This window comes from Hippopotamus amphibius, chromosome 12, assembly GCF_030028045.1.
Source record: "Hippopotamus amphibius kiboko isolate mHipAmp2 chromosome 12, mHipAmp2.hap2, whole genome shotgun sequence".
NCBI lineage: Eukaryota > Metazoa > Chordata > Mammalia > Artiodactyla > Hippopotamidae > Hippopotamus > Hippopotamus amphibius.
This window is the reverse complement of record NC_080197.1, coordinates 38,003,073-38,030,941: the sequence shown is the minus strand read 5'-3', so window position 1 is coordinate 38,030,941 and position 27,869 is coordinate 38,003,073.

Here is a 27,869-nt window from a genome sequence, read left to right as displayed (position 1 = left end):
TTTGTAGTCTTCTGACTGGAGCAGAATGAACCTTGAGTCCAGATCCAAACAGAGTGCTACGGGGCTGCTTCTAGGAGCAGTGTCCAGCCCGTCTCCCAGCGCAGCTCGGTGCAAACTCCTTCTGACCCACTGTGTATACACATTCCTCACTGAAAATACTTTTGTTTTCTCTCTTCATTTTGTCTTCTATTCCTTTGTGAAATATTGGAAAACACAAAAATTAAAAGACAATCATAATCTCTGCTTACCCCCAGCAGGAAGCACATTTAGGAGGCGTGCAGCCTCTCAGGAGTGCATTTCCTTTCCTTTTGCTGCAGCCTCCAGCATCGTGAAGGGAGGGTAAGATCCTAACGGGTCCATCAAGAGGGAAAGGCCCTCTGCATCCACACAGCAGGGGCACCAGAGCAGCGGCCCTTCATCTTGAGGCCCATCAACCAGGGGGCGTGGAAGGGGAGGGCTGCCGCCCAGTCTCCTGCAGATCAGGGCCGGGCTTCCCGACTTGGGTGGACCAGGCGGCCTCCTCATGCCTCGTCCAGGTTGCAGAGTCCATGCAGCCCCTTCTTCCAACATAGGCCATGATGGAAACTCTGCTGGTGGCTTCGCTGGCACTTCCCCACCGGTGCCACTGGACCAGCAGCGTGGGGCCGAGGAGCTGGCTGAGATCACCGCCGAGATCCCTTTGTCTGCACACACCTGCAACCACGAGGGAAGGCCCAGAATCTCTTCATTAGAATCAGGCCTGTTCTTTCAGTTATTATTTATGATCAGACATGCTAATCCATTACTTTCTACATAACCAGCAATTTATCTCCCTTCTCTGGGATCCAATTGCCTTGAGATAAACACTGAAATAAACTTAGAGAACTTTCACACCTTCATTTCGAGCAGTGGAAATGCTTTCTTCAGAACAAGGCCCCCAGCCAGGATGTGCAATATTTAATACGATGGCAGTGGACTGGCTTGCTGGACAGCATCCCTGCCCCCCAAGACTGGAGGCAGCTCCTTGGAAAGGGGTTTGAACCCCACTGAACTGGATTGTCCCAAATGCCCTTCCTCAGTCTTCTGGTCACGTGGGGCAGAGCAGGGACAGTGCACTGGGAGCAGAACAGCATCGGCGTCCACCCGCACCTCGAGTGCCCCCTGCCTCCTCCAGGCCACCTGCACACCGTTTTTCTGACCAGTGACCACAGCCGGTGGTTTTGCCTGCAGAGTCTGATTCTCTCCTCCCGCCACCATCCCCCACTCCCATCCCCCTTGTCCTTGCTTCTGGACCTGGCAGGGCCACAGCTCTCAGGGCCTTACCAAGCATCCCCCCAGCGGTGGTCCTGCTGTTACTTCCCGGGAACCTTGACGGGGTTGGTGCTGAGCTGCGTGATGGGTTTCCGTAGAGTAAACACGTCAGCTTTGGAGAACGCCTGTGACGACAGAAATGTTTTCATTAAGGATGAATTTACAGGCTTAAATATCAACTAGTGTGTTAACATGAAATATGGATGGACTTGCCTTCCGATATCAAAGTGTAGCACTTTCTAGGACACTGTGCTTTTGTTCTGCTCTGCACCAGCACCCCCTTTCAAAACTCATGCCCACTCTTCTCTCGGGGACACTGCGGGGGAGACAGCAGCCAGATGCTCCCAGGCTCCTTGGGGGCAGCAGTTGGCTCGTAGGCACGTGATGGGAGGCACGCGTGGAAGCGGTTCTCGTCCTGAGGGGCCGGGCTTGTCGATCTGCGGCCGGTGACCTGTTGCTTCGTCTTTTCTCTACGGAGCACCAGACCTGTCCGCACTGCTTTGTAAACACAAGTTTGTCTCGAGAACTGTCTCTTTTCCTCCACAGTCAGCCTCGTGCCTGGATGAATGACAGACCACCTGCTTGTGTGGCAAGAAGGACCCTGAGATGGTGTAAACCTCTCCTCACACACGGAGAATCTGGCCCAGGGGAAGTGGCCTGACCAAGGTGACGAGGCCGGAGGAAGCATTACCACCTCGGCCGGGCAAAGGGGCTCTGCCCTGGGCTCCGAGGTTCACAGAATCCATGCCCCCGAGGGACCTCCCTCCTGGAGCTTGTACCCACCTTCCAGGAATCCAGAGCCCAGGGGCCCCACTTGACAGCCTGTACCCTCTGCTTGTCTGCACCTCTAGGTCCAGGTGTGGCCCAGGTATGGCTGTTTGCAGCAGGTGTGAATGTCCCCAGTGTCCGTGTGTGTACATGTCCCCTCACGTGGTAGGACAGGGCTCCAGCCAGTGTGGGAAAGGGGTGGGGGCTTGAATGAGGGGCCCGGGGGCCAGAGCCAGCTTCCCCCCACACTACCCCCTTCTGTGGAAGTCCAAGGGGTAGAGAATTTTAACTAAAACCTGGCTTCCAGGTCCCTGTAAAGGCGAGATGATGGAACATATTTTATTACGAAGCTACTGGCTTCATTTATCATTTTAAATATTTGGCCACATGGCCTGTGGGCCTGGTTTGTGCTCTCGGTTGGGGCTGCGCAGAGTGGGGTCTGGCAGGATGGGGACCCAGCTCCCAGGTTCCAAGTCAAGGAGCAGCCAGCCCATGAGTCACGGTGGATATGGCAGAGGATTGAAAACAGAACTAGATTTACATCGAGAGGGTTTGAGTCAGAACCCTGCTCCCTCTCTGTCTGTCTGACCAGGCAGGTCATGCACCTAAACTAACGGCTTGTTTCGGGATCGCACAAAGGGATGGCCCCCAGTACCCTGGGACAGGTGCCCCCTGAGATGGGGGCTTGTGGGCCGTGATTCACGAGGGAAGATGCAGGAGGAAGCTATGCGGGTGACAGAGGAGCAGGACACAGATGAGGGGGGAAGGGAGGTTCTCAGCTGAGCTTAGATTTTATTTAAATGCGTTGGTGCCCTGGAGCTCATTCTCCAGTCCTGGGATTCACCTTGCTTTACCTGAGACTCCCCATCACAAATTCAAAGAGCTGATAACTTGTAACAGTTTGTTTCTCAGTGTGAACCATGAGCTGAGGACAAAGTGACAGGCACATGGGGGACAGGCCCAGGGCAATGTGAGTGGCAGGTGCGCTGGTGGCCAAGGCCCGTGCTGGCTGGTGGCCAGGAGGGCTCACTTTGCTCTTGGAGACAGAATCTGTACGATCACCGTGTAATACTGGCATTTCTAGGTGAAAACCCTCCACGGAAACACCAGCGATGGGAAGAGCACGGGGAATGGACCATCTGAGACCAACCCAACTGGCAGTTACTGTTCAGTAAGTGAGGGCACACGCCTGTCCCAGGCGGCTCCCACCCATCACTACCTCGGACCAAGGGGCAGACGGGCTGTGCCCCGGCGCCAGGACCCCCAGGAAGGGGTGGGACTCTGGGTGGGACGAGTCACCTGAACTCACCAGGAGTCTCCATGGGATGACTTGGAGGAGACAGAGCTGAGTCCCAGGAAACAGAGCAGCAATCAGCACTTAAGCTTCATGGAATCTAAGAAGGTTAGAATAGGGAAGGATCTGGGGCTTCCCTGGTGGCGCAGTGGTTAAGAATCCGCCTGCCAATGCAGGGGACACGGGTTCGATCCCTGGTCAGGGAAGATCCCCCATGCCACTGGAGCAACAAAATCTGTGCGCCACAACTACTGAGTCTGCGCTCTAGAGCCTGTGAGCCACAACTAATGAGCCCATACTCTGCAACTATTGAAGCCCATGTGCCTAGAGCCTGTGCTCTGCAACAGGAGAAGCCACTGCAATGAGGAGCCCCCTCTCTTTGTAACTACAGGAAGCCCGCGCACAGCAGTGAAGACCCAATGCAGCAAATCAATAAAAATAAGTAAAGTAAGTAACTAAAAAAAAAGAAAACGAAGAAATGGGAAGGATCCAGAAATAACAAGTTTTTCTTTAAATGAGTAAACAAAGCCTCAGGGTGATGAAGTACTGCCCCCAAGGTCACACCCCCTGTTAAGGACAAAATAGACAGATGGGCCTACATTCTGACCTAATCCCTTCTCTTTCCATCTTGATGTGAGAAACTGAACAGAATTAATTCTGGAGGCAGCGAGGAGGATTCGGGCTCAAAGGATCTGTGAGTCACCTGTTTGCCTGCTGCCAGCAGCCGTGCACAGAGGCCCCAAGCAGCCCCACGGTGCCCCCCCTCCCCGTGGCATAATCACAGGGTCTGGAGGCTGGCGGTGCGGTTTTATTCCTATTATTTTATAGATGAGAAAACCCTGACGGTCCAAGGGGAGCATGAGGGCAGGTGACTAGGAGAAGCCCTCTGACAGTGAAACGGCCATTTCGTCCCCGTTATCCCAGCGAGGCCCTAACATCCCCAGACTCTGACAAGGCTCGAGGATGTCGCACATTAGGTGTCCCTAATGTGAACGCAAAGCAGAAATACTGCGTTAGGAAATGGTCTGCCTGGTTGGACGCAGAAATTATCTTTACCAGGGAAAATGTGTTATTTCAGTTCCAACCTTGTGTTAGAATATGGCTTTGCTTTCTGAGGGAGAAAATAACCTGAAAATGAGTAACGGCTGCAAGAAGTGCAAAGAGGTGTGTGTGTCGTGGGGGTGATGGGGCGACAGGTTGTGTGTGTGTGTCTGGTAGGTATGGTGGGGTCAGGAGTCATGTGTCTGTGCTGGGGTTGTGGAGTCGGGGGTTGTGCGTGTGTGGTGGGGGTGGTGGGGTCAGAGGTCCTGCAGTATCGGGTGGGGGGAGTATGTCTTTCTCCCTTCCTGAACCCTGACCGGAAGTGACCCTGGGTCCCGGGTGAATTTAAGGGAGAGCTGTCTCCGCCTTCCATCTGAGTCTTCCCTCCAAGACATCACACAGACCGTCAGGTCCTTCGAGCACTCACTATAAACCTCCCCTGGTTTGTTCCAGAAAAAAACTTAAATGTTTCCAGGAATGGACATTTCTCTACTCGGTTTGAACTCAGTGTGGGTGACATATTTTGGGGGTGGTCCTGTGTTATTGTCAATGACAGTAAGTTTCTACTGGATACCTATTCCTTGCCAGGTACTTACTTTTGAAGGGTCACCTCTCTTCTGTACAGCAGCCCTGCACACAGGACCAGATCATCCTCTCACCTGCGCGAGGAGACAGACTGAGGCTGGTGAGAGGCTGCGTCGCCATATGGATGCAGGCGGTGTTGATGCCAAAGCCACTGGCCTCGTGGAAGAGGGGGGCGGACCTGAGATCAAATCCTGATTCCTCAGGGTCAACCCCTCCTTGACATAAGGCTCTCAGGAATGTGTTGGAACCTTCTCTGAGCTCCAGACTCACACCTGAGAACCTGGGTCTGAACAAACCAGTTCTGGGGTCCCCAGGTTTGGTGTGTATCAGAATCAGCTGTGGAGCCTCAAACCCGAGAACTGAAGGCCCCCCTGATGGGAGAAGCAGGACCTGGGGGGGCTGGAATCCCTGCACAGGTGACCTGGCGAGGCAGCAGAGCCTGAGGCTGGCCGGCTGCAGCGCTGTTCCCTGGGGCTGGGTGTCGACCCCAAACTCTCCGGCGGGGCGGGGGTGGAGCCGGGAATCTGTCCATCTGACAAGTTCCAGGTGACTCTGATGCTGCTGGCCAGGGACCACGTTGTATTGTGAGGAACCCCTGGAAAGGGCAAGTCAGGAGCCAGCGCGGGGTCTGGGGCACGTGGGCCCATCCTGGAATGTGGGGGTGCTCTCCCTGCACAAACTTAGACGTGCCGTTTGCTCAGGATGGACGAGGTCTAGCGAGAGCCCCGTGTTCTACTCCATGTTAAAGAAAGAATGTCAAGCCTTTGATTAATTCAGAAGATTTATGAATATTTCAGATTGTAGAATATTCCTGATCCAAAGGACAGTTTTCTTTTTTTAAATTACTTTGTTTAACAAATAAGTCATTAGAGGCTCCGAGAAATAAAGTGACCGTAAGAAAAGCAGACAGCAGGTTACCTACGGCCCGGCCCAGCCTAGAGTCCAGCCCTCCTGGTGTCCAGTTCTCTGGAGGCCTGAGACCCTCCTGGCTGGAACCTCAGTACCAACAGCACCTGGATGTGCCGGTGGGCTGTGCCAAGGGCTCTGCCAGCCCAGGGGCCATCTACACCCTTTCGGACGGATATACTTCTGACCCTCAGAGGAGGGGATGCGTGGGCCCCTGTGGACCGTGAGGGCCATTCTAGGAGTCGGGGGCTCAGGTGCCCTGGCCCACCTGTGTTTGCTGATACTCTCTTCCTTCCCGGGGTCCTGGGGGCAAGGGACACGCAGTCAGATGTCTGGGACACTGTCGGTCTCACCTCCGCCTAACCCCCTCCCACCCCCACCTGGGTGTCCCTGAGCTGGTCTCTCTGTCTCCACTCTGATCACCCTCACCCACGTTTAAATTATGCTGACCTGAGCTGTCTCGTCTGGACTGTCTGGCCAATTTGCAGACGATTATTCTGCTACGAGTCCACTGGCCTCTCGGAGGGAAAACCGCTAGTTAGATTAGAAGACAAGAGAGAGGCACGGACCCAAACCTTCGGGAAGAGACATCAAGCAGGCACAGAACACCCCGGAGGTGATGCGGGCCCAGGACAGGATCCAGTGGGGGGTAGGGAGGGGGATGGGGGGAAGGGGGTGGTGAGGATGTCAGTTCTGCCCTTGCCCTGAAAGAGCAAATGGAGGAGCCGGTGATGCTCCCGGGAGGGACGGCGAGCAGACACCCACCCCGCTCATGCTCACGGGGCCGCAGCTGGGCTCCTGGGGACAGGGAGGCCTTGAGGGCACATCCTCAGGGGCATGTCACGAAGGCCTTCACACGCCTCTCTGAGCCTCAGTTTCCCCTTCTGTGGGAGGATGCTGGTGACCTGCAGGCTCCACCCCTGTCGAGCATCCCCCGAGGATGAGGATAGCCCTGGGCAGAGGGCAGGGGGTGGGCAGAGGGGAGAGGGGAGGGTCAGACGGGGTCTGAATGCAGCCTCAGTCCCTTGCTTTTTTCTGGAAAAGGGACCAAGAGCACTATTGGTTCACAGCCATGAAGGCCTGAGTGCTGTACGTTGACCCTCCCACCACCCCTGTGGAGCTGGGCCAACGCTGTTTTGGGAGCCAAGGCTCTGAAGCAGGGGAGTTTACTCCTGTGCTCAGGATGCCAGCGGAGGGCCAGACTGGGCCTCACCTGTCTGCGCAGGTGGGGGAGGGGAGGATGAGGTGCGCTGGGCTCTGAGACTATCTCGGCTCTGGTGGACCCCTCAGCAGAGTGCGGGAGGCCAGCCCCTCCTCCCCCTCCTGGGGGTAACACCCACCGCGGAGAGGTATGGGGAGGATGCCGCGGGCATCTCCCACACGTGCCTCCTGCAGAGGGTGCGTGTGGACAGGACCCCCAGATGGAGGTTACGGATACATTTTTAAATGCTTATTTCTGGTTGTGCTAGAGGCGGTCAGCCCTGGTCATATCATTGATTTATACCTACGTCCTGTCTCGTTGGCCACGGGGCGGGTCTAGATCCTGATTCTGCGTGCTGTGCCCAGGATGACAGGATCCCAAGTCACACAACATGAGTCCTCTTCCCACCCTTCAGCCTGTAACAGGCTTCCAGGGGTGCCATGATCCAGCTGGGGTCTGTCACCTTGGACAGTGCAGAGCCCGAGGATGGTTGAATACAAACCCCTGCTGTCAGCTCCCCCTGGCACCTACTCCAGGAAGCTAAACCATCATACCCTGGGGCGTTCATGATGCCAGAGGGACCTCCACCCCTTCCTGTAGAGAGAAGCTGTCCCTGTTACTCAGATCCTGTGCTGTGTCAGAGGAGAACAGCTGAGGTGCTTCACACTTGCGGAGCAGAGACAGGAGCAGGACCCTGGCCGTTTGGGCTCTGATTCCAACCACGCCGTTGCAGTGGCGGAGGGAAGTGAGGCAGAGCCGGAGCCTTGGGATTCCATAGGCTGCCATCCCCTCCTCCTTCTCAGATCCTGCCCTGGGGATGATGCAGCCCTGTGGAGATGCAGGTGGGGATGCAAGGCTGAGGCCCCACCTCTGAGACAGCCGGGCTTCCTCCCCTTCTACTGCCTGCTTTCACACGTGACACCTGCTGGGGCAACCTGGAAATTAACGTCATGGTACCACCTGCCATCAGAATCCACAAGATAAAAGGACACCACCTGCTTTGAAAAGTTCCCCACCATGATATCAGCCTGACCTTTTTATCTTGAAGTGCACACCATCTTGCAGGAAGCCACGTTGGAGGGAGGGGCTGAATATTTATTCCAGGGGTGTGGTTTTCCCTGCTGTGTTCGTGAGGGTGGGCTGGCCTTGGACAAGACTGAGTAAGATACTATTTCTGGTCTGCAATGACGTCATCATGGGAGGCACTTCTGGCCTCCAGCTCTGGTGAAGAGCATGGCGCATCCTCTGAGAGGTCATTTTTCTCCCTGGGCAAATCTATATTCTGTGATGTCATTTCATCATGGCCCAAAGAATGTTCATTTCAGCCTGAGTTTCCTTCCGACACGTCATCAGAAGATGCATTAAAGAGGAAATGGCTTTATCTCTTGTATTTAAGTAACAGATTTGGGGGAGTATCTTATGATCATTTAATGAGTATTTTCTGAGATCATCACTGTGGTGATGCAGATAACAGGTTCTATCCTATAAAGATCTTTCTGCTCTTTGGCAAAACATGTCAACACAGAATAACACTCTGTGGCTCATCTCTGAAAAACACAGTTCAGTGGACAACATTTCCATCGACTCTGGGAAAAATCCATCCCTGTCTTTGGGTTGAAAAAGGGAAACATGCTAATGGCAGTTTCTTGTCAGGAACAAGGTCTTCTGGGGATTGAGCAGAAATGAACTTGGCAATGATCAATATTTCAACTCGGAAGGAGACTGGATTTGATTCAATCTCTGGAGAATTATTTCATCACTGCTGGCATCTTGCCGAGAAGCCCTAATCCCATTAGGAAAGTGCTTTCTGCCCTGAGAGGAAGGCAGAGCTGATGTGCAAACAGGGACCTCGCATCCGACAAGGCCACTGTGAGCAGCCCCTGCTCTCCCAGACGGAGCAGAGCCTGGTAGGCAGCAGCTCAGGTCTTAATATGTTTGCTTCCTGAATGATACGACCATCAAGTATATTTTAGCGAGGCTTTAAAAAACAAACTTCATTGAGGCAATAGGTACACCCTATAAAATGCATCTATTTTAAGTACAGTGTTTGATGGGTTTTGACAAATGTATGTACCGTGTAATTACCCTCGCAGTCAAGTGTCCAATATTTCCATCACCCCAAGGCCCCTCCTGCTCCTTTCTGGTTAATTCCTCCCCAAGCCCAGACCCAGGCTGTCACAATAGCTTAGATTTGCCTTTCTCGGAGTTCCGTGCAAGCGGAATCACGCAGGACGCGTGCTTTTATGTCTGGCTTATTTTTCTCAGCATTATATTCAGGGGACCCGCCCGTGTTGTTCGTGTATCAACAGTCACCTGTTTCTATTGACAATGGATACTTGGTTTTCCCCCAGTTCTTGGGTCTCATGAATAAAGTTGCTGTGAACATTAGCAGACAACTGTCTGTGTGGGCCTGTGTTCGTACCCTGCTGGTAAGTGTGTTTCATTTTATAAGAAACCTCCAAACTGTTTTCCAAAATGTCTGATTCCCAGTTCTTCCAGATTCTAGCCAACATTTGGCATTGTCAATCTTTTTTTAAGATTTCAGCTCTTCTGGTGTGTGTGTGTGGTGGTATCTTGTGCCTGTAATTTGTGTCTTGCTAATGAATAATGAACGTCTTTTTCATGTGTGTATCAGTCATTCACGTACCTTGTTTATGATGTCAGTTTAAATCAGAGTTTTAAGAGAGCATTACGAAAATTCAGAGAATTAAGGTCTCTTCAGCGAATGAATCAGATAGCTAGGGGTTATCTTCATATAAGTTGAGTTATATAGACTATGGTATAAAGTGTATTCTTAATCTCTTATGTGTGTTATTAGTACACCACATGGCTGAAGCTCTGACGGTAATCAGTCTCTGTTATCGACCCTGCTCAGTGTCTAATTCCCCAAATAAAGTGGTGAGATCACCAAACCACGGTCTGCCCTGCTGATCCCGGCAAACCCAAGGCCCATCAAGGGACGTCTGTTTCAGCACCAGGGTCCTGTCGATGAATGGGCTGTGGTCTCGGTGGGCTGTGACAGGCGATCAGGGGCTGAAACTGTACCCCAGGCCAATCCACAGGCCCAGGGCCCCCCTGCAGACAGCCCTGTGGAGCCACTGGTGATGACAGGGCAGTTGGAGTTCTGGTGGGCGGACAGTGCTGGTGGGGGGACCCTCTTGCTGCTGCCGCCGTGTTAGGGAAATGAGGCCCCGCCCCCTGGCCCCTTGTCAGGCCTTGGGTTTGCTGGGATTTCAAGTGGGCCCGGGGTTCCCAGAATGCACCTATTGTGTGTTTGTTGACGTAAACAGCTGACTCTCCAAGTCCAGGTTCGTATTTCTGTGGGCACCACATTAATGTCACCATGTAAAATGAAGAACCATTCTTGGAATCCACAGCCTTTCTATGGGACATCCTAGTCTTTCCCCACAGGTCCCGCTTCAGCCAGAGGGAAGCAGCTCACAGCTTCCATCCCCCGCCTCCTGGTCCAGCATCACGATGTCATCAGTGTCTCAGAGGAAGCCAACCTGATCCACATACAAGAAATACAAATACCCCGCAGCCAGGAAGACTCCTGACACCACAGCCACCAAAACCACACCATGTGCGCTGTGAGCTGCAGTCTTCCTGGTGCTTCTAAAGTCGAGAAGGCTTTTTTGTTCAATGCTTGACATGTTAAGACACACTTGTTATCTGCTCATCACTCCTGATTTTACAGACCGGGTAAGCTCATAGAGATGGGCTGGAACACACGGCGGTCAGCCGGACAGGACACGGGCAGTGCTCTGGGTGCCTCCCTCCCACGACCAGGGTCAGGGATGCAGCCGGGGGCTCACTCCTGGCTTCTCCCCCAGCAGATGTCACAACCTGGCTCCGTCCGGCCTTGCAGATTCTAGCTCTGAAAATTCCCTTCACGGTTCTCCCCTCTGCCAGCCCTTCCCCCCGGGACTGTTTCAGGAGCAGACTCCAAGTCTAACCCAGTCTCCTCTGATGGGCACGTGTGGTGTGTACTCGGGCCCGAGTCCCTGCGGCCAGGGTGGAGGGAGGCTTCTTTAGTCCAGCTCTGTTACCGCCGCAGCAGCTGTGAATGCTGTGAATCTCTGTGATGCACCTCAGGTCCAAGCTGCTGCTGCTCTGGGTCAGTGAAGACCCCCTGTGTGGTCTAGTCTGTGCTGTGGAGGATTGTCCAGCCCAGGTCTCCCGTCACAATGTGATACTATCTCTCCTCCTGTCGAGAGCCTCTTCCTCCTGGACCTGGGTGCCCCCTGGACCCGGGTATTCCCTGGACCTGTGCCCCCTGGACCCAGGTGCTCCCTGGACCTGGGCGTTCCCTGGACTTAGGCTCTCCCTGGACCCTGCTCTGACATATGAGTGTGGGACGTGATCCTGTGCAAACTCCAGAGCCCAGATGTCCTTAACTCCTGCCTTCACTGCCCCTGCAGCCCTGGGCCTGCTGGTTGTGAAGAGGCCAGGGCCAACCTCCTAGATGGTGAGAGGCCACTTAGGGGACATGGAGGTGCCCAAGCCAACAGCCCACACCACCTGCCAGCCCTCGTGGACCCCCCGCCCCAGGGAGGCCCTCAGAGACTGCAACGCACATGTGAGCCCAGGGGACCAACAGCTGGCTCCTGGTGGCCAGCCCCCAGATTGCGAGAAGCAGATAGTCGTGAGCCACAGACACTGTGTTTGGAGGGTTGTTAACTAGCTTTGATGCACAGTTTTCAAGATGCCTTCATCACTCTGGACTTCTGATCCACTCAGGAAGGATACAGGCTGGGAGTCCAGCGCCACAGCCCCAGATGCATTGCCAGGAGGGCGTTTGGGACATTTCAGGTCATCGGTGGGTGAAAGGGGGACTCAGGCTCAGCCAGCACTGCCACCTCGTCTATAACAAAATAAGTCAAAACTCCCGGTTTCTGCACACGCTGAGAAGCAGGCGATCATGAACTTGAGCCCGTCTAAGATGGAGAATCTAGAATATTCGGCTAAAAGCAGAAGAGGAATTCAGCTCATTTTATTTCTGTTATTCTTATTTGGGAACATGCATCTCAAAAATTCTATGCACAGAGATGCCTTAACTTAGAAGCGTCCATCTGTCTGTACCTACCCCCTTCCTTTCCCTACACCGTCCTCTGATTTCTATTCTGTTCTAAATCCCAGAGAAAGTCCTAACAGGACAGAAAAACTGAATTTTCACTACTGAAATAATGAAGACATTCTTTTCAGGGAATCTGTTTATTCATTCATTTTAACATACACATTTCAGCGCACTTATAGTCTAAGTAGAGCGGTAGGGTTTGTAGAAAGTTTTGAATCAGATCTGCTGCTGGTTGTCAAGAATCGGTCAGTCTAGTTGGGGAAACAAATCATTAAACAGCCTGAGCACTGCTGTGATAAAGGATATTTATGCTATGAAAGATGCAATGGAAATGCTTAGCAAATGCAAGAGTGCAGCCTTCAGGGAGGTCAGGCCAGGGTTTCCCGAAGAATTATGGTTAAATGCAGTCATTGAGTCCTAAAAGAATAGTTTAGGGAAAAGGCATAGCAGGTAAAAATGTTATCACAAGGAAGAACAAAGAAGGGGGAAGGAGAGAGAAAGAGGTTGCGAGAGAGATTACAAGTGGCTCTTCATCCAGAATCCAGGGGTTCAGGTGCTCCTGGGCCAGAGGGGAGTCAGGGGCTGGAGGGGGTTGGACAGAAACTACCTTGGAGCTCAGACGGCACGTTAACAACATATTCTGAAGGCAGTTAAAGCACCTGGAAGCCTGGTCTGTGGTCTTGCCCAACACGAGTAGCAGGAGGCTGGTTTAGCACAGTACGTGTGACAGCAGGTGAGACAGGTGGATGGGTGGCTGAGACCTGGCCAAGGCCTCAACTTGCACGTGGCCATGGGGACAGGCACGAGGGACCCAGGCTGAGATGTACTGGACCCAGACTGTCCAGGGCTTGGCGTCTGGAAGGAGGATTCAAGGAGCTCAGCCCTCCCGGCCTGGCATGGCTGCAGTTTAAGCACCCCTGTCTGAGACACCCACCCTCAGGGACCAGGACACCCGCCCAGCCATGTGCTCACCTCATGACACCTGTGGTGGTGGCCTCGCTTTCTTCACTGCGGCCTTGTCTTAGGATCTCTGCCCACATGGGCAGGTCCTGCAAACACGGCTGACGGTGGGTTCAAAGATTCACAGACAGTTCCCCTATTTTTGTTAATTCAGACGTTTTCCCTGGTGCTTGTGTTGCCACAACATGAATTGGATGTCATGAGATTCGAGAATTAGATAACAGCATTTGTTCAGACTTGACCGGGATTGTCTCTAACCTGATCAGGATCTGGGACCAAAGCTGAGTGAGGGAAGAAAGGCGCTTCCTGGGCTTCTGTTTGCCCTTGAGATGCCCTCGTAGTTCTTTGTTGTCACCCTTCTGGGATCACTGGCGTCACATCTCATGATCGCCAAGATGACAAAAGACTCTGAATAGCTGTAGAGCCTATGGATTTAAGGACAAAGGAGGGAGCCTTTAGCTTTGTTTCTTTCAGCTGTAAACAAACCAATTTCTAAATTTTAATTTGCAGTAGCCATGCACACATGTATAAAGCACCTTGTTGTTGAAATTCCTGCAGGAATACATCTTTGCTGTCTTAGGAACTTTAGTCCCTAACCCTGTTTTCCCCTTGAAATATTTTTTTGGTGATATTCTTTTGGTCGTACGAGGACACTTAATTACGCAATGATGACACAGTTGCCGGCACCACCCAGTAGCCCCTGCAATGAGGCTGGATCAGCAGAGCTGATTTTCTTCCAACTCTCCTATCGAATCCAGTTTTTACCGTCTCAGCTCCCTACAGATTGACTGCACATTGACCCAATAACCCCACTGGTAGATACGAGAAGGATTTAAATGTAAGTCCTTTTTCCAGTCTCCTGTACCAAATCAGATGTGACATAGAATTAAGTCACACTTCTGGACCCAGGTCAAGATTCCAGGGGACCCTCAAGCCCCAGTTCTCCTTTATGGCTGACCTTCCACAAAGAGGAAGAGTCCCAATTATCCTTGGATCTTCCATGACCCGATGCGGCTAGAACTCTTGGAGGCTTGTCCTGCCTGTTTGTGCCTGCTTGTGGCTGACTGACTTCCTCTCCTGGCTTTCTGGGGCCTTGTCTTCCTCTTGAACAACCAGAACCCTGCAGTAAAATCAAGTCCATTTCAATGGGGCTCTGATACCAGGCCTCTTCCTTACTCTGAGCAGTTAATTGGGACTTGTGCAGTGCACAACACACACAACTGTTCCCAGAGGTCCTGCTAGCTTCTGCCACTCCAGTTTCCAAACCAGACTCAGATCAGAGCTCCCAGTTTCACAGAAGGAGCTTCTCCTCCTTGCCTGACACTTGGGTGTCTGACTGGTCTGGTTTCCTGCTCTTTGCTCTGGGAGCTTGATTAGGGACCCTGACCCCTGTAACATCTGGGAATGAAGACTGTTCTCCTCCCTCAGCCCCTGTTTTTGGCACTTGGCTCCCTTCACAGACTTGCCCCAAGCCTGGAGCAAATGTGAGGCCAATGTGGAACCATGGACGGCCAGTTTGTTCAACAAGTGCCCCAGGACCTCCTCCACACAGCCCCTGGTTTCCCGGCCACAGACCAGTGCCAAGCGCTAGTGAGACGTCACTCACACAGTTCTCCTGAGTGACCTTGTCCACGTTTCATGACCTGTCAGAGTTTTAACTCATGTCAAGTGGACTGGCAACTACACAGCATTTTGCTTACAGAGTCAATGTTAATTTTGCTTAAGTGACAAATCTATGATTTAAAAGGTCACAATGGCATTCCATGAAAAACTCCTCAGCAATAAAAAAGAACCAACAAGTGATATATTTGGATGAATCTCAAGGAAATTATGATAGAGTGGGAAAAAAGCTAATATCAGAAGATCACATACTGCACGATTCCATTTATGTAACATTCATGGTTGCCAAGGGCAAGGGCAGGGATGGAAGGGGCAGGGCGGGTGTGGTGATGAAGAGGCAGAAAGAGGAGCCTTGTGGTGAGAGTCTCCTGATTGTGGTGGTGTTTACACCCGTGATGAATTTGCACAGAGGTACAGCCTGTACACGAACACACAAATGAGCGCGTGAACTCTTGGTATTTGAATTAGTCCTGTGGGTTGTACCAATGTCTGTGTCCTGCAGGCACCTCTTGGCACCTGTCTGTGCCTCCACTTCCTCATGGGAATGAAGATAAGGGCACCAAGCTCGTGGAGTTTTTGGAGGGATTAAATGATACAGTGGATACGGGGTACTGAGCACTGTAAATATCACATTACATTCCTGGTAGATCTATTCAGCTTCCCATGCATCTATCCGTCCATCCATCCATCCATCCACCCATCCATCCATCTGTTCTTCCACCCATTCATCTGTCCATCCATCCCCTTGATGGGACGAGGTATGGGGCAGGCAGAGGTGATTACCAAAATTATAACCTGAGTTGCAAAGACAGCAAGGAATTCAGAGCAACACTGACTTGGTTACTGTATGCATAGCTTTCTTTTTCCCTTCCTTTTTCTGCCTTAAAAGTTCTACCCTCTTCTCTGAATTCCCCAGAGCTGGTGTTTACCTCCTGACCCCCACTGTACAACACCTAAGAATAAACAGAAAACTGTTCAGTCGTTTCCCCAGAACTTCTGATTCATCAGCCCTGGTGTGTGGGTTTCCCTTTATTCCCAACCCCCCTGCAGCCACTGACGAAACGCCCAAACGTTCATGCTAATCTGCATTTGAAACCCTTGGGAAAGACCAGGGAGGCCCCAGAAAATGTATTGATGTGTCTAAAGGAGAAAAATTATTCAACAAATTATTGAGCAAAATACTGCCACAAAACTTAAAGAAATTACTGGTGATATGCATTTTAAAATCCATTTTTTTCTCAATACCTTCCTTTCATAAAAGAAGATCCCAAGAGTCAGTCAAAACCAGGGGCTGGGGAGGAGGGGGTCAGAGTAAAGAACCAGTTGTAGCAGCCAGACCGTTGGCAACAAAGGAGAGTCCAGTTTACGGGGTGGAGCTAAATGAGGAAGAGGAGAGGCCACGTGGGAAGAGGAAGCCGCGTGTCAGTGCTGGGCAAGGAAGCCTCTTTCCTCTGGCTTTTCATGACACAGGTACGCAGCGGTGGGTCCCACCTCCAGCGAACGTGAAAGTCATCCTGTGATGGGAGGTACCAGCCAGGTAGGCTTGCTGTCTGCCCCTAATTTCCTCACCACACCACTCCCACAAGCACTTCCTGCAAATCCCCTCACCCTTTTATTCATTATAAGCTGTGAAGTACTATCTCAGAAGTATTTTCTCTTTTACTGAACAACATGAATTTGACCTAACTCCTCCTGAAGGCTGACAACATGCCTGGCACACCTCTCAGTATGTTACAGGTGTGAGTTCAGGTGCTCACGGTGGAGGGATGCCCTCCCTACAGAGGGACGACCAAGGCACAGAGCTGGTTTGGATGACTTGCTGCCCGTCACCCAGATATCCCCATGCCCTCGTTGGCCCCTTGCATAACTCCTGAGGGGCAGAGACCCAGGAAGGGAGCTGCCTTTGTGGCCAGCGTGGCCATCTCCCCACCCACACATGCTGGCCCTCTCAGGCTGTGGCTCCCGCCCCATCAATCTAAGACCCCCCGGTGCAGATCAGCCCCAGCTAGCTGTGAGCAGACCTCTCAACATCTTCATCACAGCCCTGGCAGATTCACTTTTATTTCAATCACCTGTGCTCCTTCAGGTCCTTGGTGGCCTGCATGTGCTTTGAGGAGTCTTTCTTTTTTTTTTTTAATATGTACTTATTTATTTGCTTGTGCTCGGTCTTAGTTGCGGCAGGTGGGCTCCTTAGTTGCAGCTCACCGGCTCCTTAGTTGTGGCATGTGAACTCTTAATTGTGGCATGCATATGGGATCTAGTTCCCTGACCAGGGATCGAACCTGGGCCCCCTGCCTTGGGAGTGTGGGGTCTTATCCACTGTGCCACCAGGGAAGTCCCTGCTTCAAGGATTCTTACTGTGAGTGACCAGATCCCTTCCAGACGAGTGGTACATTTTAGGTGCAAATTCTATCAATCTTGATCCCACTTTTCACCAGGGACCACATTTTTAATCTGAATAGCAGATTCCTTTTAAATGACAGCACATGAAAAAGAGCAATTTAAAAATTAAAACAGGGGCTGGGAAGGGTGGAGAGGGGCAAAACAGGAAGACACGACAATGGAAATGAGTGTGACAGTTGACTTTTCAAAAGTGGTAATGGGGGACTTCCCTGATAGTGCAGTGGTTAAGAATCTGCCTGCCAATGCAGGGGACACGGGTTCAATCCCTGGTCGGGGAAGATCCCACATGCTGTGGAGCAGCTAAGCACATGTGCCACAACCACTGAGCCTGTGCTCTAGAGCCCAGGAGCCACAACTATTGAGCCCACGAGCCACAACTACTGAGCCCACGTGCTGCAACTACTGAAGTCCGCATGCCTAGAGCCTAAGCTCTGCAACAAGAGAAGCCCGCTCACTGCAACAAAGAGTAGCCCCTGCTGGCCACAACCAGAGAAAGACTGCACGCAGCAGCGAAGACACAACACAGCCAAAAAATAATAAAATACAATAAAGTTCTCTTGAAAAAAAAAGGTGGTAATGGGCTGTGTCCCCTCCTAGAGGCAATTTAGGGTTGTCTCCTTAACCAAAGACACAGACGCTCCCCCCACACACTGACAGTGCGTTTTGATGAGTCGCCAGCCTTCATGTCTCAGCTTGATGCAGAAAAGAACAGCAGCGAAGCCACAGGCCAACTGGTTATCACTTATAAATTAGGAAGAAAGTGCGAGCAGCCATTGGCTGTCACGGCCTGTCCTGAAGGCCCACTTATTTCAACAAAATCAATGGAAAGGGGAAGGCATTTCAGTCCAAACTGATAAAGTTACTTCCTTGTGGAACGTCCAAGCTGAAAGGAAGCTCCATCACCGTTTTTCTATCCTGTTCGAGAATTCCCTCTTTAATATCCTCACCAAGGGTTTAAATGATGGGTATACTCACCAAGTTACAAGGCTTTGAAATAACTTACAACAAAATATGCAATAATTTTTTTTTAATGTGGCTGACAGGTAGGTTTCATTCAGCCTATAGTTTACTTTTTTAACTTTTTATTTTTTTATTTTTTACAATAAACTGCATATATTTAGAGTGTACAATTTGGTATCCCAATTTCCCAATTCATCCCCCCCCAACCCTCCCCCCTTTCCCCACTTGGTGTCCATATGTTTGTTCTCTACATCAGTGTCTCTATTTCTGCCTTGCAAACTAGTTGATTTGTACCATTTTTCTGTAGTCCATATATATGTGTTAATATACGATATTTGTTTTTCTCTTTCTGACTCACTTCACTCTGTATGACAGTCTCTAGGTCCATCCATGTCTCTACAAATGTCCCAGTTTCATTGCTTTTTACAGCTGAGTAATATTCCATTGTGTATATGTACCACATCTTCTTTATCCATTCATCTGTTGATGGACATTTAGGTTGTTTCCATGTCCTGGCTATTGTAAATAGTGCTGCAATGAACATTGGAGTGCATGTGTCTTTTTGAATTATGGTGTTCTCTGGGTATATGCCCAGTAGTGGAATTGCTGGGTCATATGGTAGGTCTACTTTTAGTTTTGCAAGGAACCTCCATACTGTTTTCCATAGTGACTGTATCAATTTACTTTCCCACCAGCAATGCAAGAGCATTCCTTTCTCTCCACACCCTCTCCAGCATTTACTGTTTGTAGATTTTCTGATGATGCCCATTCTGACCATTGTGAGGTGATACCTCATTGCAGTTTTGATTTGCATTTCTCTAATAATGAGTGATGTGGAGCAGCTTTTCATGTGCCTCTTGGCCATCCATATATCTTCTTTGGAGAAATGCCTATTTAGGTCTTCTGCCCATTTTTTGATTGGGTTGTTTGTTTTTTTGATATTGAGCTGGATGAACTGTTTATATATTTTGGAGATTAGTCCTTTGTCTGTTGATTCGCTTGCAAATATTTTCTCCCATTCTGAGGGTTGTCTTTTCATCTTGCTTATAGTTTCCTTTGCTGTGCAGAAGCTTTGACGTTTCATTAGGTCCCACTTATTTGTTTTTGTTTTTATCTCCATTACTTTAGGGGATGGGTCAAAAAAGATCTTGCTGTGATTTATGTCAAAGAGTGTTCTTCCTATGTTTTCCTCTAGGAGTTTTATAGTGTCTGGCCTTACATTTAGGTCTTTTATCCATTTTGAGTTTAGTTTTGTGTATGGTGTTAAGGAATGTTCTAATTTCATTCTTTTCCATGTAGCTGTCCAGTTTTCCCAGCACCACTTATTGAAGAGGCTGCCTTTTCTCCATTGTATATCCTTGCCTCCTTTGTCATAGATTAGTTGACCATAGTTTATCTCTGGATCCTGTTCCATGGATCTATATTTCTGTTTTTGTGCCAGTACCATATTGTCTTCATCACTGTAGCCTTGTAGTAGAGCCTGAAGTCAGGAAGCCTGATTCCACCAACTCCGTCTTTCCTTCTCAAGATTTCTTTGGCTATTCGGGGTCTTTTGCATTTCCATACAAATCGTAAAATTTCTTGTTCTAGTTCAGTGAAAAATGCCATTAGTAATTTGATGGGGATTGCATTGAATTTGTAAATTGCTTTGGGTAGTATAGTCATTTTTGCAATGTTGGTTCTTCCAATCCAAGAACATGATACGTCCCTCCATCTGTTTGTGTCATCTTTGATTTCTTTCATCAGTGTCTTATAGTTTTCTGAGTACAGGTCTTTTACCTCCTTGGTTAGGTTTATTCCTAGGTATTTTATTCTTTTTGTTGCAATGGTGAATGGGATTGTTTCCTTAGTTTCTCTTTCTGATCTTTCATTGTTAGTGTATAGAAATGCAAGAGATTTCTGTGTGTTAATTTTGTATCCTGCAACTTTACCAAATTCATTGATTAGCTCAAGGAGTTTTCTGGTGGCATCTTTAGGATTTTCTATGTACAATATCATGTCATCTGTGAACAGTGACAGTTTTACTTCTTCTTTTCCCATTTGGATTCCTTTTATTTCTTTTTCTTCTCTGGTTGCTGTGGCAAGGACTTCCAAAACTATGTTGAATAGTAGTGGCGAGAGTGGACATCCTTGTCTTGTTCCTGATCTTAGAGGGAATGCTTCCAGTTTGTCACCATTGAGAAGGGTGTTTGCTGTGGATTTGTTGTATATGGCCTTTCTTATGTTGAGGTAGGTTCCCTCTATGCCCACCTTCTGGAGAGTTTTTATCATAAATGGGTGTTAAATTTTGTCAAAAGCTTTTTCTGCGTCTATTGAGATGATCGTGTGGTTTTTATCCTTCAGTTTATTAATATGGTGTATCACATTGATGGATTTGCATATATTGAAGAATCCTTGCATTCCAGGGATAAACCCCACTTGATCATGGTGTATGATCCTTTGGATGTGTTGTTGGATTCTGTTGGCTAGTATTTTGTTGAGGATTTTTGCACCTAAATTCATCAGTGATATTGGTCTGTAGTTTTCTTTTTTTGTAGTATCTTTATCTGGTTTTGGTATCAGGGTGACGGTGGCTTCATAAAATGAGTTTGGGAGTGTTCCTTCCTCTGCAATGTTTTGGAAGAGTTTGAGAAGGATGGGTGTTAGTTCTTCTCTAAATGTTTGATAAAATTCACCTGTGAATCCATCTGGTCCTGGACTTCTGTTTGTTGGGAGATTTTTAATCACAGTTTCAATTTCATTACTTGTGATTGGTCTGTTCATGTTTTCTGTTTCTTCTTGATTCAGTCTTGGAAGGTTATACCTTTCTAAGAATCTGTCCATTCCATCCAGGTTGTCCATTTTATTGGCATATAGTTGTAGTAATCTCTTATGGTGCTTTTTATTTCTGCGGTGTCTGTTTTAACTTCTGCTGTTTCATTTCTAAGTTTATTGATTTGAGTCCTCTCCCTCTTTTTCTTGATGAGTCTTGCTAGAGGTTTATCAATTTTATTTATCTTCTCAAAGAACCAGCTTTTAGTTTTGTTGATTTTTGCTATTGTTTTCTTTGTCTCTATTTCATTTATTTCTGCTCTGATCTTTATGATTTCTCTCTGTCTACTAACTTTGGGTGTTGTTTGCTCTTCTTTCTCTAGTTTCTTTAGGTGTAAGGTTAGATTGTTTATTTGGGATGTTTCTTGTTTCTTGAGGTAGGATTGTATTGCTATAAACTTCCCTCTTAGAACTGCCTTTGCTATATCCCATAGGTTTTGGATTGTTGTGTTTTCATTGTCATTTGTCTCTCAGTATTTTTTGATTTCCTCTTTGATTTATTCATTGATCTGTTGGTTATTTAGTAGCATATTGTTTAGCCTCCATGTGTTTGTGTTTTTTACAGTTTTCTTCCTGTAATTGATTTCTAATCTCATAGCATTGTGGTCAGAAAAGATGCTTGATACGATTTCAATTTTCTTGAATTTACCAAGGCTTGATTTATGCCCCAAAATATGATCTATCCTGGAGAATGTTCCATGTGCACTTGAGAGGAATGTGTAATCTGCTGTTTTTGGATGTAATGTCCTATAGATATCTATTAAATCAAGCTGATTTATTGTGTCATTTAAAGCTTGTGCTTCCTTATTAATTTTCTGTGTGGATGATCTGTCCATTGGTGTGAGCGGGGTGTTAAAGTCCCCCACTATGATCGTGTTCCTGTTGATTTCCTCTTTCACGGTTGTTAGCATTTGCCTTATGCATTGAGGTGCTCCTATATTGGGTGTATATATATTTATAATTGTTATCTCTTCTTCTTGGATTGAGCCCTCAGTCTTTATGTAGTGTCCTTTCTTATCTCTTGTAACCTTTTTTTATTTTAAAGTCTATTTTATCTGATATGAGTATCACTACTCCAGCTTTCTTTTGATTTCCATTTGCATGGAATGTCTTTTTCCATCCCCTCACTTTCCGTCTGTATGTGTCCCTAGGTCTGAAGTGGGTCTCTTGTAGACAGCATATATATGGGTCTTGTTTTTGTATCCATTCAGCCGGTCTGTGTCTTTTGGTTGGTGCATTTAGTCCATTTACATTCAAGGTAATTATGGATATGTATGTTCCTATTACCATTTTCTTAATTGTTTTGTTTCTGTTTTTGTAGGTCCTTTTCTTTTCTTATGTTTCCCACTTAGAGAAGTTCCTTTAGCATTTGTTGTAAGGCTGGTTTGGTGGTGCTGAATTCTCTTAGCTGTTGCTTGTCTGTAAAGCTTTTGATTTTTCCATCGAATCTGAATGAGATCCTTGCTGGGTAGAGTATTCTTGGTTGTAGTTTCTTCCCTGTCATCACTTTAAATATATCATGCCACTCCCTTCTGTCTTGTAGAGTTTCTGCTGAGAAATCAGCTGTTAACCTGATGGGAGTTCCCTTGTATGCTATTTGTCGTTTTTCCCTTGTTGCTGTTAATAACTTTTCTCTGTCTTTAATTTTTGTCAATTTGACTACTATATGTCTTGGTGTGTTTCTCCTTGGATTTATCCTGCCTGGGACTCTCTGCGCTTCCTGCTCTTGGGTAGCTATTTCCGTTCCCATGTTAGGGAAGTTTTCAACTATAATCTCTTCCAGTATTTTCTCAGGTCCTTTCTCTCACTCTTCTCCTTCTGGGACCCCTATAATGTGAATGTTGGTGTGTTTAACGTTGTCCCAGAGGTCTCTTAGGCTGTCTTCAGTTCTTTTCATTCTTTTTTCTTTATTCTCTTCTGCATCAGGGATTATCACCATTCTGTCTTCCAGGTCACTTATTCGCCCTTCTGCCTCAGTTAATCTGCTATTGGTTCCTTCTAGTGTATTTTTCATTTCAGTTATTGTGTTGCATATCTCTGTCTATTTGTTCCTTAATTCTTCTAGGTCTTTGGTAAACTTTTCTTGCAACTTTTTGATCTTTGCATCCAATCTTTTTTCAAAGTCCTGGATCATCTTCACCATCATTATTCTGAATTCTTTTCCTGGAAGAGTGCCTATCTCCTCTTCATTTAGTTGTTTTTCTGGGGGTTTATCTTGTCCCTTCATCTGGTACAAAGTCTTTTGCCTTTTCATTTTCTCTGTCTTTCTGTGGCTGTGATTTTCAGTTCCACAGGATGAAATGCTGCTGATACTGCTTGATTCTGTTGTCTGCCCTCTTGTGGAGGAAGCTGTCTAGGAGGCTTGTGGGTGCTTCCGTCTCATTGCAGCTTCTCCTTTGTCTCTGGATGTGGGGTGGTTTTTTATGGTGAGTTCTAGTGTCTTTCTGTCGATGGTTGTTCAGCACTTAGTTGTAATTCCGATGCTCTTGCAAGAGAGAGTGAGCGCATGTCCTCCTACTCCGCCATCTTGATTCTTCTCCAAAATATGCAATAATTTTAAAACCCAGAAGTAGGTCAGTAGCAGTAAAATGGTTGACAGAGGAAGCAGAATTGAGGCTGACATCCGTTTGGGGTTTTCTGGCGGCCAAGGTGGGGTGAGGCACAGTGTCTGTTACAGAGGAGGGATTGGCCCTTCCTGGGGGAGGTGTCATCTCACTGAGTCTTCAAGCCTTTGCTTCCTGCCCATCTTCTCGGGAGGGCAGAGGATGAGTCGGCAGGGTTTGCCTTCTGAGGCCCATATCTGGGTTCTCCTTGGGAAAAAACTGAGGGCAGGGCACAGAAGCACAGCTCAGTGAAGGAAACTTGGCAAGGACAGAAGAGAGAGTCTGATGACCCAACCAGTTCCAGTTGGGGCTTAGAATACCGGAGAAATAGATGAACTGGATACTTTTTAGAGCGTCCTCCAAAAACAGCCTTTCAGTCAGTCTCTGCATGTGTACCATCGGTCGATAATTTCAAGGTAATCTCTCGAGAAAAGAAAAACTTTTTCTGAGAACTGCGACCTGATTCACCTGCTTAGGAAACAAGAGACGAGGTGGGAAGCCTCAGTTCATTCACGAGGGGTGCTGCACTGGGTGGAGATTTTGTGTGACCTCAGAAAGGTGGGCTGTCACCGAAAAGAGACTGTTTTCCTCAAAAAGTTGTTCTCTGCCTTATCCAGCTGCTGCACAGCACCATCCATTAAGACTGCATGCAGCGAGAATGTGGTTATTATGGCCTAGGAAATTTTCAAAGTAGCTATTTCCATGTGCCAGGCACCAAAGAAAAATCTGAATGGTGCTTCTCCTGAGGGTCCAATTTTGAGAGATAAAACTTCCTGCTGGAATGAATTTATGGCCAAACACAAACATGCAAACAAATTATCCTGAAATTTGGAGGACCAATTGGATTTTGGAGGACAATTCTGCTTCTGGTCTGGAATCGCAGGATTTGGCATCCTTTGTGTCACATGTGAGATCGCAGACTCTCTTCCTTAATGATAACAAGACTGTATTTCTGATGTGCAAACCCAAATTGCCCAGTGATCTTTGGGAGGCTTGTCCAGGTAATGTTCCAGATCCTTAAGATGTTTGTTATGGAAAGAATGGAATATGGGGATATGTGTATAAATACAGCTGATTCACTTTGCTGTACCTCAAAAACTGGTACAAGAGTGTAAAACAAATATATTCCAATAAAGAGCTTAAAAAAAAAAAAGAAAGAAGGGAGTAGGTCCCAGTCCCCCTCTCTGTCTCAGGGTGTACAGGGACCCAATGCCTTCTTGGTGGCCATTGTAGCAGACTTGCAGGCTGCCCGGAATCTTGTAGGAGCAGCAGTAACCAGGAGCCTCTAACTGTTCAGTTTAAACCAGACTCAGAATCAAAGGACATAGGAGGGTCGAGTAAAGCTATAAAAATTATGTTCTCGGTTGTAACAGATTTCAAAGGAAGATGTTGGGGAGCCCAACCAGACTTGGCAGGACACTGTTGGGTCTCACGCCTGAGACTGGCCAATTGTGCAGAACCGAACTGGGAGAACATTCAATGGGATGAACGCCACTGAGTGCAGAGGTGGAATCAGCCCCTTTGGGAAAAGGGAAGGCTCAGGAATTTGGAGTTTGGACCTCCTGAGATTAGAAGAGGTGCTAAGATCATAGCGATGAAGGAGGTGGAAACTACCCTTGAGGTGAAACAAACATGATTTGGGATGAGGCTGAGTGCTGCTGAAGGTGGAGGGTTGTTAAGGCAGGGACCAGTAATGTTCTAATTCAGATTGGCCCCTGGGTGTAGGGAATCTCCCTGGAGACCTAAGGAAGGGGATACCTGTTGTATGATGATGCCCCTTCAGGAAAAGTGTTCCAGACTCAGGGGGCAGATGAGCCAGGGCCCGAAGCAGCCAGGAACTTGGGGTGCAGCACAGGTGGCGTCGGGGAGGCGGGCAGATCCGGAACCTCAGAGACCGGCGAGGGGTGTCCTCTCCTCTAAGGACAGTGGGAAACTTCGGAGGGTTTCAAATGGGCAAACGATTGTTCTCACGTCTGTAAAAGAGCATATTCCAGCTGGTGAAGAATGGATAAGGTGGGGGCCAGGTCTTCAGGGAGTGTTTGGTTTGAGCTTTTTTTGTTTGTTTGTTTGAACAAATTACATAGGTGTTGCTCCCAGGTCCCAGAGTGAGAGGTACTTAGGGTTTTTATAAAATTCAAGGCTACTTTATTAAGATGAAAATGGGAGAAATATCCCGGGGGTCACTTAGGGATAACAATATACCATAGTTGTCATATCAGTGAATTTCTTCCCAAATATAATACTCCCCCTTTCAGATCAGCAGGTCTCTCCCTGAGGTTCAGCAGTATGGTGAGGGCTGAGCCGCGTTCACTGGAGAGGGGAGGGAGGCTGGCGGCCAGAGTGGTTAAGTGACCACCAAACCCTCTGGGGCCGGGGGTGGAGGAGGGGCGGTGCTTTTGGGCCAAAGAATCAGGGGAAAGTTTGCTATTTCACACTGTGGACAGTCCCCGCCAGGCCACAAGCTGGGTTCTTAATCCCAGCTGGAAACGTGGGGTACCCCCAACCCTGCAGAGCCCCAGGTGAGAGCATCAACAAGACGCCTCACTCCACATGCCACAGCATTTAAAAGTCATCAATCGAAATGGCAAACTGCTCACCTCCAGCCTCATTAGACACATCTTCATCACCAGGTTAAAGAAAATCCCCCCAAGATGCCACTCAAACACCCAAATCCCCCCAAATAAAATGCAGATGCACTTGCTTGGAGAACTTTCTTCAAGAATAGAACATATGAACATATTTGCTGATAACAAACAATTGGAGGACAGGTCCTCCAGCGCATCCAATCACACATTGATTGCATTGTGGGATTGGCTTCTTTTTAAAGCATTTTCAGGCAGGAAAGTAAACTACCTCCCCACAGTTGTGATCCTTCCCAATATTTCTTCGTCTTTCTAGCAAAACTGCTATTAAACTATGATCACCTATGTCTTCACCCCTGGACCTGGAAGATGGAGATTTGTGTGGTGTGGTTGGGATGTGCCCACAAGGCACCCTGGCCCCAAGTGCTTCCTGCTGAAGCCAGGACCCACCCCACAAACAGTCGTGACACAATGTGAAGTCATTCCTTGCCAACCTCGTATTTCGAAAGTAAATACTTGGCAGTGAGATGTATTTATTGAACAAACACTAACATAGAGCATTCTCTTGCCAAGTTGCTCTAATCATTTCATAAAAATTATTTGTTGCTTCCAATAACCTTCTGAGACTCAGAGAGGCTAATAACTCACCTGAAGTCACAGCTGCTGGAGAGAGTGGCCCTGAGTCTGTGCCCTTCAATATCATGCTCTGTCACCAATGCTCTGTGTCATCAATGCTCTGTGTCACCAATACTCTGACAGTAATGGATGCACCAGCTGGCTTTTCTATCCAAGGGGAGGGGGAAACACTGAAAGAGGGACAGTAAAAGGGAAAGGGGACCCAGAGCTAAGATGAGGGCAATGTGCTCCTCCTGAGTCTACTGTGAAGAGTAGATGAGGTGACACACATGGATCCCCCTAGAGAAGGGTTTGGAAGCCAGGGGTTCAAAACTCGACCTCATTTTCTAACAAACTGTGCAAGCCATGGGTCTCACTTTCCTTTTTTAAAATTACTTTACATTCTTTCTAAAGTCCCTTCTCTAATTCTAAACCTTCGAATCTAGTGATTAACCTAATCTTTGTTTCCTAAGAATTCTTTCCATTTATCTTTATTCTCTGCTTTGTGCTCTTCTATAAAAAATGAATTGCAGGGACGTTATAGGAATATTAATCTCTCTTTGGTAATTCAGAAGGTGCTTTGGAATTTCACCGTCCTCAGGGTTATCATTACCTTTGCTTGGTTGCGAAGCAGAAGACTTCATTAATAGAATATTCTGCTTAATAGATGCCAAACTGTAGTGGGTTTTTTTTGTTACTGAATGGACCACAGTAGCAACTTTGGATGTGCTTTATCCAGTACCTTGTGGTCAGGGCCTGGGAAGGCCAGGTGGGAGTACCAGGTAGGTGGGCGGGAAGGATCAAGTCACTGGTTTGGGGGGCAGTGCTCATCCCCAGACACAGAGTGTGAGCGATGTCTGGGGTCTCCAAACCTTACCCGTGGGTCAGAAACCCATAGTGCAGGAAGCACACAGCGGTACGTGGTCCCCCCAGGGTGAGCCGCATCGTTTGGTATGTGCTGGCGAAGGTTTGCAAGTGCAAACATACACACAGGACAGTCAAGGGAGGTGAAGGCAGGACTAACAGCATGAAGCAATGTTATGTGTGTTTAACCTACAAGTCAAGTTAAGCGTGGCCCCTGGCTGAGGAAAGGTCGCTGCTATAATGGGTGCTCTGGGCCAAGTATCAGGAGCCCCGGGCATTTGCAGTGTAG